Source organism: Macaca mulatta, chromosome 10 (assembly GCF_049350105.2).
Source record: "Macaca mulatta isolate MMU2019108-1 chromosome 10, T2T-MMU8v2.0, whole genome shotgun sequence".
Lineage (NCBI taxonomy): Eukaryota > Metazoa > Chordata > Mammalia > Primates > Cercopithecidae > Macaca > Macaca mulatta.
The window spans coordinates 42229489-42241924 of record NC_133415.1 but is presented as its reverse complement, the minus strand read 5'-3'; the positions used below and the strand labels follow the sequence as shown (position 1 = coordinate 42241924).

The 12436-nt window shown below is 46.0% G+C and overlaps 2 protein-coding genes across 3 annotated transcripts in view; one reads left to right on the top strand and one right to left on the bottom strand.

Annotated features, from left to right (window-relative positions):
* Positions 1 to 12436, bottom strand: part of LOC144331493 (uncharacterized) — a 137440-nt gene that overhangs the window by 17129 nt on the left and 107875 nt on the right. The window lies entirely within an intron of this gene.
* The window catches only part of LOC144332012 (uncharacterized), a 35267-nt gene that overhangs the window by 1977 nt on the left and 20854 nt on the right, over positions 1 to 12436 (top strand). The window lies entirely within an intron of this gene.

The following is a 12436-nucleotide window of genomic DNA, read 5'->3' as shown; positions in this document are numbered from 1 at the left end:
CTGGACTAGTGTTAAGTGCTTGTAGCTTTTCCACACTGAGGGTGTAAGCTGTTGGTGGGTCTATGAATCTTGGATCTGCAGGGTGGTGGTCCCCTGCGTGGGGGCTCCAAGTCCATATTTTCCTTCTTCACTGCCCTAGTAGAGGCTTCCCAGGAACTCTGCCTCTGCAGTAGTGTTCTGCCTGGAAACAGTGGGAGGTGGGCGTGGGAGGCATATCATTCACCAATGGTTAAGCACTATCTTCTTGACGCTGTCCTCATGATAGTGCATTTTCACGATATCTGGTTATATAACAGGGTGTGACACGTCTTTCCTCTCTTAATCTTGCCACAAGAAACATCTCCTTGCCCCTTGACTTTCTGGTATGGTTGTGAGGCTTCCTGAGTCTTCCCAGAAGCAGAAGCCACTATGCTTCCTTTACTGCCTGCAGATTTAATTGGCTCATTTAATATGAGCCAATGAAATCTCTTTTCTTTATGGTCATACAGAAAATTAGTACTAGGAAGTGGAGCTATGAAATGCCTTCAAGGTCTTTTCCTTTTTGTCTTGGCAACCAGCACTCAGCTACTTTTCATGCAAATATCTGAAGCCTTCATGAATTTTCTCCCTGAAAATGGACTTGTCTTCTTTTACCACATTGCCAGGTTGTGATAAAGATAGCTGACAATGTAGAAGCAGGTTCAGAAGTGGGTAAAAGACAGAGGTCAGGAGAGTTGGGAAAGCTTACAAGACAGCAAGATGAGGAAAAGTTTGACCACTATAGAGAACTGTGAAATGCTTGTGATGAGAAGGCTGACAGAAGGATCAACTCTGAAGTCCAGACTTAAAAGGTCCCAGATGAAAATGAGGAATTTCCTGTGAACAAGAGGCAAGGTTCCATTTCATTGGCCTTAGCAAAGAATGTGGCTGCACAGTGACCCTGCCCCAGAGATCTGTGAAACTATGAACTTGGGAGTGAAGATTTAAAATGTTTCTGGTGGAATGAACATCTCTGCAGCATCGTGCAAGAGGTGTCCTCTCTGCATTGAACAGCCTGTGTTCTTATGTGTGACCTAAGAAATGACTTCAAGTTGGAACTTCTATTTAAATGACAAGTGGAGATCTGAAGTTTGGAAAACCTACAGCCTGAACAAGTGGTCAAAAAGAAAAGCCGATTTTCAGGGGGAAAATTCAAGAAGGCTTGGAGTATCTGCATAAAAGGAGCCCAGTACAAACAGCCAAGACAATGGGAAAAAGATTTTGAAGGCATACTGCTTCAGAGGTGGCTCCATGCCTTGATGGTTTCCATATAGTGTTAAGCCAGCAGGTGTACAGAGCAAGAGGCTAGAGGCTTGGAAACCTCTGTTCAGACTCCAGAAGATGCACAGAAAAACCTGGATGTCCAGAAAAGAAGATTTTCCAAGGGGCAGGGCCTCATGGAAAACCTCTACGAGGGCAGCAAAGAAAGGACTTATAGGGTTGAAGCCCACACACAGGGAGGCATCATTCTCCAAACCCCAGATTCATAGACCCACAAACAGCTTGCACTCTCACTGTGGAAAAGCTACAGGCACTCAACACCAGCCCTGTCCATGAGAGCAGCCACGGGGGCTGAACACTGCAAAGCCACAGGTGCAGATCTGCTGAAGTCCTTGGGAGCCCAGCCTTCACACCCCTGTGCCATGGATGTGGGACAGCGATTCAAAAAGGTTGATTTTGGAGCTGTAGGATTGAGTGACTGGCCTGCTGGATTTTGGACGTCTGTGTATCCTATGAGTCCCGTCTGTGTTGTATACTTATTTCTAGCATTTTTTTTTCTTCTATTGGCTGGGGATGTGTACCCATTGCCTGTACAATCATTGTACCTTGGAATTATAAAGTTAACTTGCTTTTTAATTAAGTGTCTCATGGGCAGAAGGGGCTGTAGACTTGTCTCAGATAAGACTTTGGGCTTTGGACATTGGAGTAAGTGCTGGAATGAGTTAAGATCTCAGGGACTGTAGGGAAGGCATCACTGCATTTTGCAATGTGAGAAAGACATGAGATTTGGGGGACCAGGGACAGAATAATATGATTTGGCTCTGTGTCGCTACCAAAACTCATGTGGAATTGTAATGGGAAATGTTAAAGTGGGGCTAGTGGAAGGTGATTTAATCATGGTGGAGAGTGAAGGTTGGAAGTTGTGGGGGTGGGGAAGATTCGGGGGGATTATGGTGGGGTTGGGGGTGAAAGGCAGGGGTGGGGATGGATCCTTCACAAATGGTTAAACACCATCTCCTTAATGCTGTCCTTCTGAGAGTGAGTTCTCTGCATGATTTTGGAGCTGTGAGATTGAATGAACACTGGCCTGCTGGGTTTTCGATGTCCATTGTGCTTGTGGTCACATTTATGTTATTTTTCTTGGAAATTTCTTCCGTTTGGATTGAGAAAACTTACCCCATACCTGTACCCATCATTCTACCCTGAAAGAAACGAATGCCCTTTTAATTTCAGGGACTCATAGACAGAAGAGAAAATAGCCTATCTCAGATGAGACTTTGAACTTTTTACATTTGAGTTAATGCAGGAACGACTTAAGGCTTTTGGAAACTTTGGAAAAGGCATGTTTGTATTTTACTATGTGAGAAGGACATGACATTCGGAAGTGTCAAGGTCAGCATAATATGGTTTGGCTGTGGGCCCATAGAAAAGTCACGTGGAATTGTAATCCCAAATGTTGGAGTTGGGGTCTGGTGGGAGATTATTTAATCATGGACAGGAGAGGTGGGGATAGAAGGAGAAAGGGGGTGGGTAGAGTTGTTAAGAGAGGGCTAGTTGTAGGGTGGTGGGTAATAGGAAGGGGGAGTAGCCTGCTGCAGAGACAGAGTCTCATGGAAAACCTCTACCAGGACAGTGCACCTGTGGCTTTGCAGGCTTTAGCCCCCATGGCTGCTCTCGGTGGCTGGGCTGGTGTTGAGTGCCTATAGCTTTTCCATCCTGAGGGTGGGAGCTGTTGGTGGGTCTATGACTCTGGGGTCTGGAGGATGGTGGCATCCTGGGTGGGGACTTCAAGCCCATATTTTGCTTCTGTGCTGCCATAGAAGTATAGTAGAGGCTTCCCAAGAGACTCTGCCTCTGCATGAGGCTTCTGTCTGGAAATGGGCGGAGGTAGGTTGGTGGGTGGATCCTTCATCAGTGGTTAATCTTCTTGCTGCTGATCTCCTGATAGTGAGTTCTCATGAGATCTGGTTGTATAACAAGGTGTGGCACCTCTTTCCTCTGTCTTGCTCATATTCCTGCCATATGGAACATTTCATTGCTGTTTTCCTTCTGGTATGATTGGGAAGCTTCCTGAGTCCTCCCAGAAGCTGAAGCCACTATGCTTCCTTTATAGCCTGCAGAACCATGAGCCAATTAAACCCCTTTTTGTTGTGATCATACAGAACATAAGTACTGCAAAATGGAGGCGTTTAGCACTGGGTTTCTTTTTAATGCAAATATCTGAAGCCTTCTAGAAGTTTCCTCCTGAAAATGGACTTCTTTTTCTTCTACACTGCTATGCTGCAACAGAGATAGCTAAAAATATAAAGCACTTTCAGCAGTGGGTAACAGCCGGAGTTTGGAGAGTTTGGAGAGCTTGAAAGAAGACAGGAATATGAGGGAAAGTTTGGACCATTGTAGAGACTTGTTAAATAGTTGTGATTAAAAGGCTGACAGAAGGATGGACCATGAAGGCCAGGCTTATGAGATTCTCAGATGAAAATGAGGAACTTACTGAGAACAGGAGCCAAGGTTACTTTTGTTTTATTGTAGCAAAGAACGTGACTGTAGGTTGACTTTGTCCTGGAGGTGAGGGTGATGATTTAGTGTGTATCTGGTGGAATGAACTTCTAGGCAGCATACCACAAAAGGGGTCCTGTCTGCATCAAACAGCCTGTGCTGTTATGTGTGACCGAGAAAAGGACCTCAAGTTGGAATGGACATTTAAATGACAAGCAGAGCTCAAAAGTTTGAAACATTTGCAGCCTGGCCAAGTGGTCAAAAAGAAAAACTGATTTTCAGGGGGAAAATTCATGAAGGCTCCAGAAATTTGCATAAAATGGAGCCCAGGGCTAGTAGCCAAGACAATGGGGAAAAAGTCTTGGAGGCATTTCAGAAATGTTTGCAGTAGCCCTTGCTGTCAGAGGCCCTGGGACCTAGGAGAAAAGAATGGTTTCCTGGGCCAGCCCCCGGCCCCGCTGCTGAATGCAGCCTCAGGACACTGCTGCCTGCATCCTGGCAGCCCCAGCTCCAGCTCCAACCTTGACTGAAAGATGCACAGGGACAGATTGGTTCACTGCTTCAGAGGGTGCAAACTACAAACCTTTATGGCTTCTACATAGTGTTAAGCCAGCGGGTTCACAGAGCACTAGTCCAGAGGCTTGGGAGCCTCCGTATAGATTTCAAAAGATGTATGAATATGCCTGGGTGTCCAGACAGAAGACTGCCAAAAAGGCAGAGCCTAGTGGAAAACCTCTACTAAGGCATTGCAGAGGGTAAGTATGTGGTTGGAACCTCCACACTGGAGGCCACCATCATGCAGACCCCAGATTCATATACCCACCAAGAGCTTTGTACCCTCTGTGGGTAAAAGCTACAGGCACTCAACACCAGCACAGCCCTTGAGGGCAGCTTGGGGGGCTGAACCCTGCAAAGCCACAGGTGCAGAGCTGCCCAAGGCCTTGGGAGACCAGCCTCACACCCGATACAAGGATTAAAAAAGGATGACTTCGGAGCTGTGGGTTTGAGTAACTGGCCTGCTGGGTTTTAGACTTTCATGGGACCTGTAAGTCCCATTTGTGTTTTGTTCTCTCTGGCAAAAATTTTTCTTTTGGATCGGGACTCTTATTCAATGCCTGGACAATCATTGTATCTGGGAAGGAGTTAACTTGCTTTTATTTCAGAGGCTCAGGGGCAGAAGGAAGTGCAGATTTGTCTCAGGTGAGATTTTGGGCTTCAGACATTTGAGTGAATGTTGGACTGAGTTAAGATCTTGGGAGTCTTAGTCAAGATGATGGGGAAAATCATTGAAGCCGTTTCATCGCTTCACTTCCCAGTACTAATTTTCTCTATGACCATAACAAAAAGCTGTTTAATTGTCTCATGGTTCTGCAGGCTGTAAAAAAGGATTGCAGCTTGGGGAAATGGTAAGTAAGACATCATTTTATTTTGCAAAGTGAGAAGGACATGAGATTTTGGGAGGCAGGGACAGAATAATAAAATTTGGCTGTGTGTCCCTACAGAAACGCATGTGGAATTGTAATCGGAAATGTTAAAATTGGGGCCAGGTGTAAGATAATTTAATCATGGAGGGCAGTGGGTGTTGGAAGGTGGGGTTTGGGGAGAATGGGGGGATTATAGTTGTGTTGAGGGGAGAAAAGTGGGCATTGGGAGAGGATCCCTCACAAATGGTTAAACACCATCTCCTTAATGTTTCCTCATGATGGTGAGTTCTCATGATGGTTTTGGAGCTGTAAGAGTGAATGGATACTGATCTCCCGGGTTTTGGACTTGCACTGGGCCTGTGATCCCATTTGTGTTATTTTCCCGGCAAACTTCTACCCTTTGGATCGAGAAAACTTACCCAATGCCTGGACCATCATTGTAGCTTGAAAGAAAAGAACTCCCTTTTAAAATCAGGGACTCATAGGCAAAAGGAACTGTAGCCTTTTCTCAGGTGAGATGTTGAACCTTTTACACTGGAGTGAATGCTGTAATGACTTAGGACTTGGCAGCTTTTGGAAAGGCATAATTGTATTTTACTCTGTGAGATGGACATGATATCGGGGGATCAGGGTCAGAATAATATGTTTTAGCTGTGTGCCCCTACCTAAATTCATGTGTAATTGTAATCCCGAATGTTGCAGATGGGGCCTTCCGGGAGGTGATTTATTAATGGATGGGAGAGGGGTGGGGTTGGAAGTAAACAGAGGTGGGGAGGAGAAGGCTGGCTATAGAGTGGTGGGTAGCAGGAGGGAAGTAGCCTGCTGCAGAGACAGAGGCTCATGGAAAACCTCTACTAGGGCAGCGTAGCCATGACTTTGCAGGCTTTAGCCCCCATTGCTGCTCAAATAGGCTGGGCTGGCGTTGAGTGCCTGTAGCTTCTCCATACTGAGGGTGTCAGCTGATGGTGGGTCTATGACTCTGGGGTCTGGAGGATGGTGGTATCCTGCGTGGGGCTCCAAGCCTATATTTTCCTTCTGCACTGCCCTAGTAGAGATTTTCCAAGAGGCTCTGCCCCTGCCTCAGGCTTCTTCTTGGAAACAGTTGGGGGTGGATATGGGGTGGTGGGAGGATCCTTCACCAATAGTAAAGCACCATCTTCTTGATGCTGATCTCCTGATAGTGAGCGCTCATAAGATCTAGTGGTATAACAGGATATGTCACCACTTTCCTGTCTCTATCTTGCTTCTACTCCCGCCATATAAAACATTTCATTGCCGCTTGACCTTCTGGTATGATTGGGAGGCTTCCTGAGTCCTTCTAGAGGCAGAAACCACTATGCTTTCTTTACAGCCTGAAGAACTGTGAGCCATTTAAACCTCTTTTCTTTATGTACATACAGAAAATTAATACTGCAAAGTGAAGCTATGAAATGTCTTCTAGGCCTTCCCCACAATCTCTTGACTATTAGCACTGGGCTTTTTTGGAGGCCTTCTTGATGTTTCCCCCTCTTAATGGACTTTTCTTCTTTTACCACATTGCCAGGCTGTGACAAAGATACCTGACAATGTAGAAGGGAGTTCTGAATTGTGTAATGGCCAGAAGTGAGAGAGTTTGGAGCGCTTGGAAGAAGACAGGAAGATGAGGGAAAGTTTGGACCATTGCAGAGCCTTGTTAAATAGTTGTGATTAAAAGGCTGACAGAAGGATGCACAGTGAAAGCCAGGCTTAGAAGGTCTCAGATGAAAATGGGGAACTTCCTGGGAACCGGAGCGAAGGTTTTTTGTCTTGCCTTAGCAAATAGGCTACACCGTGACCCTGCCCTGGAAATCTGTGAAACTTTGAACTTGAGGGTTTTGTATCTGGTGGAATGAACTTCTGAGCAGCAAAGCTCGAACCTATGTCGAACACCCTATGTTCTTATGTGTGGTCAAAGAAATGACCATAAATTGGAACTTATATTGAAATGAGAAACAGAGCTTAAACCTTTGGAAAATTTGCAACCTGGACAAATGGTCCAAAGGCAAAGCTGGTTTTCAGGGAGAAGATCCAGAAGGCTTCACTATTTTCATGAGAAGGAGCCCAGTGCTAGTAATTCAAGAAAATGGGTTAAAAGGCCTTGAAAGCACTTCAGAGACCTTTGTAGCAGCCCTTACTGTCACTGGCCCTGGGGCTTAAGAGAAAAGAATGGTTTCCTGGGCCAGCCCCATGGCCCCACTGCTGTGTGCAGCCTCAGGACACTACTGCCTTTATCCCTGCAGCTCCAGCTCCAGTCATGCCTGACACATGCATAGGTACAGCTTGTGTCACTGCTTCAGGGGTGCAAGCTCCAAGTCTTGGTGGCTTCCACATAATGTTAAGCTAGCAGGTGCATAAAGCACAAGACCAGAGGCTTCAGAGCCTTCGTCTAGACTCCAGAGGATGTATCTGAAAGCCTGGGTGTCCAGCCAGAAGCTTTTCCAAGAGGCAGAGCCTCGTGGTAAACCTCTACTCGGGCAGTGCAGAAGGAGAGTACAGGGTTGGAGTCCCCATACCCATACAGAGAGGCACCATTTCCATGCCCCAGTTTTATAGACCCACCAACTGCTTGCACCCTTAGTGTTGAAAAGCTACAAGTACTCAACACCAGCCCAACCCACGAGGGCAGCTGGAGGGGAAAGATTCTGCAATGCCACAGGTGCAGAGCTTCCCAAGGCCTGGGGATCCCAGCTATCACACCACCCTGGGCTCTGGATGTGGACATATATTCCAAAAAGATGATTTGGAGCTGTGGGATGGAATGAGTGGCCTGCTGGATTTTTTACTTGCATGGGATCTGTGAGTCCCATCCGTGTTTTGTGCTGCTTTCTGGCAAATTTCTTCTTTTTGGCTTGGAATGCTTACCCAATGCCTGTACAATCATTATACCTTGGAATTAGCTAACTTGCGTTGTATTTCAAAGACTCAGGTGCAGCACGGATGGCAACCTTATGTCAGAAGAGACTTTGGGCTTTTGACATTTGAGTAAATGCTGGAATGAGTTAAGCCATTGGGGGACTGTACAGAATGCATCATTGTATTTTGCAGTATGAGAAGGACATGAAATTGGGGGACCAAGGGGAGAATATGATTTGGCTCTGTTTCCCTATCAAAACTCTTGTGGAATTGTAATGGGGAATGTTAAATGTGGGGCTCGGCAGAAGCTGATTTAATCATGGTGGACAATGGAGGTTTGAAGTGGGAGTGTGGGAGAATGGGGTTTCATGGCGCGGCTGGGGGTAGAACATGAGAATGGGTGGCAGAACCTTCACAAATGGTTAAACAGTATCTCCTTAATGCGGTCTGTGTGATAGTGAGTTCTCATGAAAAATGATTGCTGTCCTGCTGGGTTTTGGACTCGCATTGGCCTGTGTCCCAGTTGTGTTATTTTTCTGGGAAAATCTTCCCTTTGGGTTGAGAAAGCTTACCCAGTGCCTGTGCCTGCACCATCACTGTAACTTGAAAGAAAAGAACTCCCTTTTATATTCAGGGACTCATAGTCAGAAGGGATTGCAGCCTTGTCGTGGATGAGACTTGAACTTATTACATTTGAGTTACTACTGCAATGAGTTAAAACTTTTGGAAATTTTTGAAAAGACGTTTGTGTTCTTCTCTGTGAGAAGGACATGAGATGTGGGGATATCAGGGTCAGAATAATATGGTTTGGCTGTGTTTCCGTACAAAAAATTATGGGGAATTGTGTTCCTGAATGTTGGAGGTAGGGCCTGGTGGGAGGTGATTTAATCATAAATGGGAGGTTGGTAAGGGTGGAAGGAAAAACAAGTGGGTAGGGTCAGAGGAGTAAGCTGGCAGTAGGGTGGTGAGAGGGTGGTGGGCAGTAGAAAGGGGGAGTAGTCTGCCGCAGAGGCAGAGCCTCATGAAAAACCTCTACTAGGGCAGTGCACCTGTGACTCTGCAGGCCTTATCCCCCATGACTGCTTTCATGGTTGTGCTGGTGTTGAGTGCCTGTAGCTTTTCCATACTGAGAGTGTAAGCTGTTTGTGGGTCTGTGAATTTTGTGTCTGGAGGATGGTAACCTCCTGTGTGGGGCCTCCAAGCCCATATTTTTTTTTGCACTGTCCGAGTAGAGGTTTTCCAAGACACTCTGCCTCTGCCTGTGCCTCAGGTTTCTGCTTAGAAACAGTGAGGAGTGGGGCTGGTAGGGGGCAGATCTTTCACCAATGGTGAAGCAACATCTTCTTGATGCTGACCTTGTGACAAGAAGTTCTCAGGAAATCTGGTTGTATAACAGAGTGTGGCATCTTTTTCCTCTCTCTGTCTTGTTTCTACTTCTGCCATATACATTATACCATTGCTACTTGGTCTTCTGGTATGATTGGGAGGCTTCCTGAGTCCTCCTAGAAGTAGAAGCCTCCATGATTTATTTAAAGCTTGCAGAACCATGAGCCAGTTCAACCTCTTTTCTTTCTGATTATAGAGAAAATTAGTGCTGTGAAGTGGAGTTATGAAATGCCTTCAAGGTCTTTTCCCTGTTGTCTTGGCAGTCAGTACTCAGCTAGTTTTCAGGCAAATATCTGAAGCCTGCATGAATTTTTCTCCTGAAATGGACTTTTCTTCTTTTACCACATTGCTAGCCTGCAACAAACATAGCTGAAAATGTAGAAACAGGTTGAGAAGTGTGTAACTGCCAGAGGTTGGAGAGTTTGGAGGTCTTGGAAGAAGACAGGAAGATGAGGAAAAGTATGGACCAGTGTAGAGACTTGTTAAATAGTTATAATTAAAAAGGTGACAGAAGGATGGACAGTGATGGGCAGGCTTAGAAGATCTCAAATGAACATGAGGAGCTTACTGGGACCAGGAGCTGAGGTCAGTTTTCTTTTGCCTTAGCAGAGAATGTCGCTGCATGATGCCCCTAATGCAGAGACCTGTGAGCCTTTGAACGTGAGGGTGATGATTTAGAGTGTATCTGGTGGAATGAACTTTTAGGCAGCAAAGCTCAAGAGGTGTCCTGTCTGTGTGGAACAGCCTGTGGTCTTACATGTGACCAAAGAAATGACCTCAAGGTGAAAGTTATGTTTAAATGAGAATGAGAGCTTAAAAGTTTGGAAAATTGGCAGCCTGGCCAAGTGGTCAAAAAGAAAATCTGATTATCACTGGGAAATTTCAAGAAGGCTTCAGAAATTTGCATAAAATGGAGTTCAGTGCTACTAGCCAATACAATGTTAAAAGGCCTTGAAGGCATTTCAAAGACTTTTGCAGCTGCCCTTGTTGTCACAGGCCCTGAGGCCTGGGAGATAAGAATGCTTTTCTTCTCCTGTCCCATGGCCCCCCTGCTGTGTCCATACTCAGGACACTGCTGGCTGCATCCCTGCAGCTCCAGCTCCAGCTCCAGCCATGGCTGAAAGATGCACAGGTACAGCTTGGCTCACTGTTTCAGAGGATGCAAGCTGCAAGCCTTGGTGGCTTTCACATAGTGTTAAGCCACCAGGTGCACACAGCACAAAAACTAGAGGCTGGGGATTCTTTGTCTAGACTCCAGGGTAGGTATGGAAAATCCTGGTTCTCCAGGTCAAAACCTTTCCAAGAGGCAGAGCCTCATGGGAATCCTTTACTAGGGCATTAGAGAAGGAACATCTAGGGTTGGAACCCCCCACACAGGGAGGCACCATTCTGCAAATGCCAGATTCATAGACTCACTAACAGCTTGCACCCTCCCTGTGGGAAAACTACAGGTACTCAACACCTGCCCAGCCCATGAGGGAAATTGTGGGAGATAGACCCTGCAAAGCCATAGGTGCAGAGCTGCCCAAGGCCTCACAGCCTCATGCTCTGGATGTGGTATCTGGATTTAACAACAACAACAACAAAATGATCTTGAGCTGTAGGATTCATTGACTGGCCTGCTGGGTTTTTGACTTTCATGGGGTCTGTAAGTCCCATCTGTGTTTTTTGCTTCTTTCTGGCAAATTTCTTCCTTTTGCCTGGGAATGCTTACCCAATGCTTGTACAATTATTGTACCTTGGAAATGGTTAATTTGTTTTGTATTTCAGAGGCTCAGGGGCAGAAGGGACAGCAGCCTTTTCTCAGAAGAGACCTTGGGCTTTGGACATTTGAGTAAATGCTGGAATGAGTTAAGGCATTGGGAAACTGTGGAGAAGGCATCATTGAATTTTGCAGTGTGAGAACAGCATGAGATACATGGGGCCAGGGTCAGAATAATATGATTTGGCTCTGCATCCCTACCAAACTCACGTGGAGTTGTAATGGGGAATATTAAAGGCGGGGCCTGGGGGAAGGTGATTTAATCATGGAGAAGAATAGCGGGTGTTGGAGGTAGGGGTAGGAGGAATGAAGGGTGTTAGAGGAATGGGAGAGATTATTATGTGGGTGAGGGTGAAAGATGAGGGTGGGGGAGCAGATTCTTCACAAATGGTTAAACACTGTCTCCTTAATGCTGTCCGCATGACAGTGAGTTCTCTCGATGATTTTGGAACTGTGAGATGGAGTAATACTCTCCTGCTGGGTTTTGGACTTGCATTGGGCCTGTGGGCCCATTTGTGTTATTTTTCTTGTACATTTTTTCCCTTTGATTGAAAAAGCTTACACAATGGCGGTACCATCATTGTACCTTGAAAGAAAAGAACTCCATTTTAAATTCAGGGACTCATAGGCAGAAGGGACTGTAGCCTTGTCTCAGATGAGACTTTGAATTTTTTACATTTGGAATGAGTTAAGACTTTTGCAAGCTTTTGAAAAGTCATGATTGTATTTTGCTCTGTGATAAGGACAGGAGAGTCTGGGATATCAGTGTCAGAATAATGTGGTTTGCCTGTGCGTCCCTATGAAACTCATGTGGAATTGTAGCATCTGTGTCTTTGGAGAGTTTAGCCCCTCAGCTGTTCTCGTGGCCTGGGCTGGGCTGGTATTGAGTGCCTGTAGGTTTTCCACACTGAGAGTGGGAGCTGTTGGTGAGTCTATGAATCTGGGGCCTAGAGGTTGGTGGTGACCTCTGTGGGGGCTCCAAGCCCATATTTTCTTTCTGCATTTCCATACTAGAGGTTTTCCAAGAGGCTCCGCATCTACAGGAGGCTTCTGCCTGGAAACAATGGGAGTTGGGGCTGTGGGGTAGAGCTTTCACCAATGTTTAAGCACCATCTTCATGATGCTACCCTTGTGATATTGAGTTCTCATGAGATCGGGTTGAGTAAGAGGGCATGACACCTTTTTCCTCTCTCTGTCTTGCTCCTACTTGTGGCATATGAAACATTCCATTGCCACTTGACATTCCGATATGAGT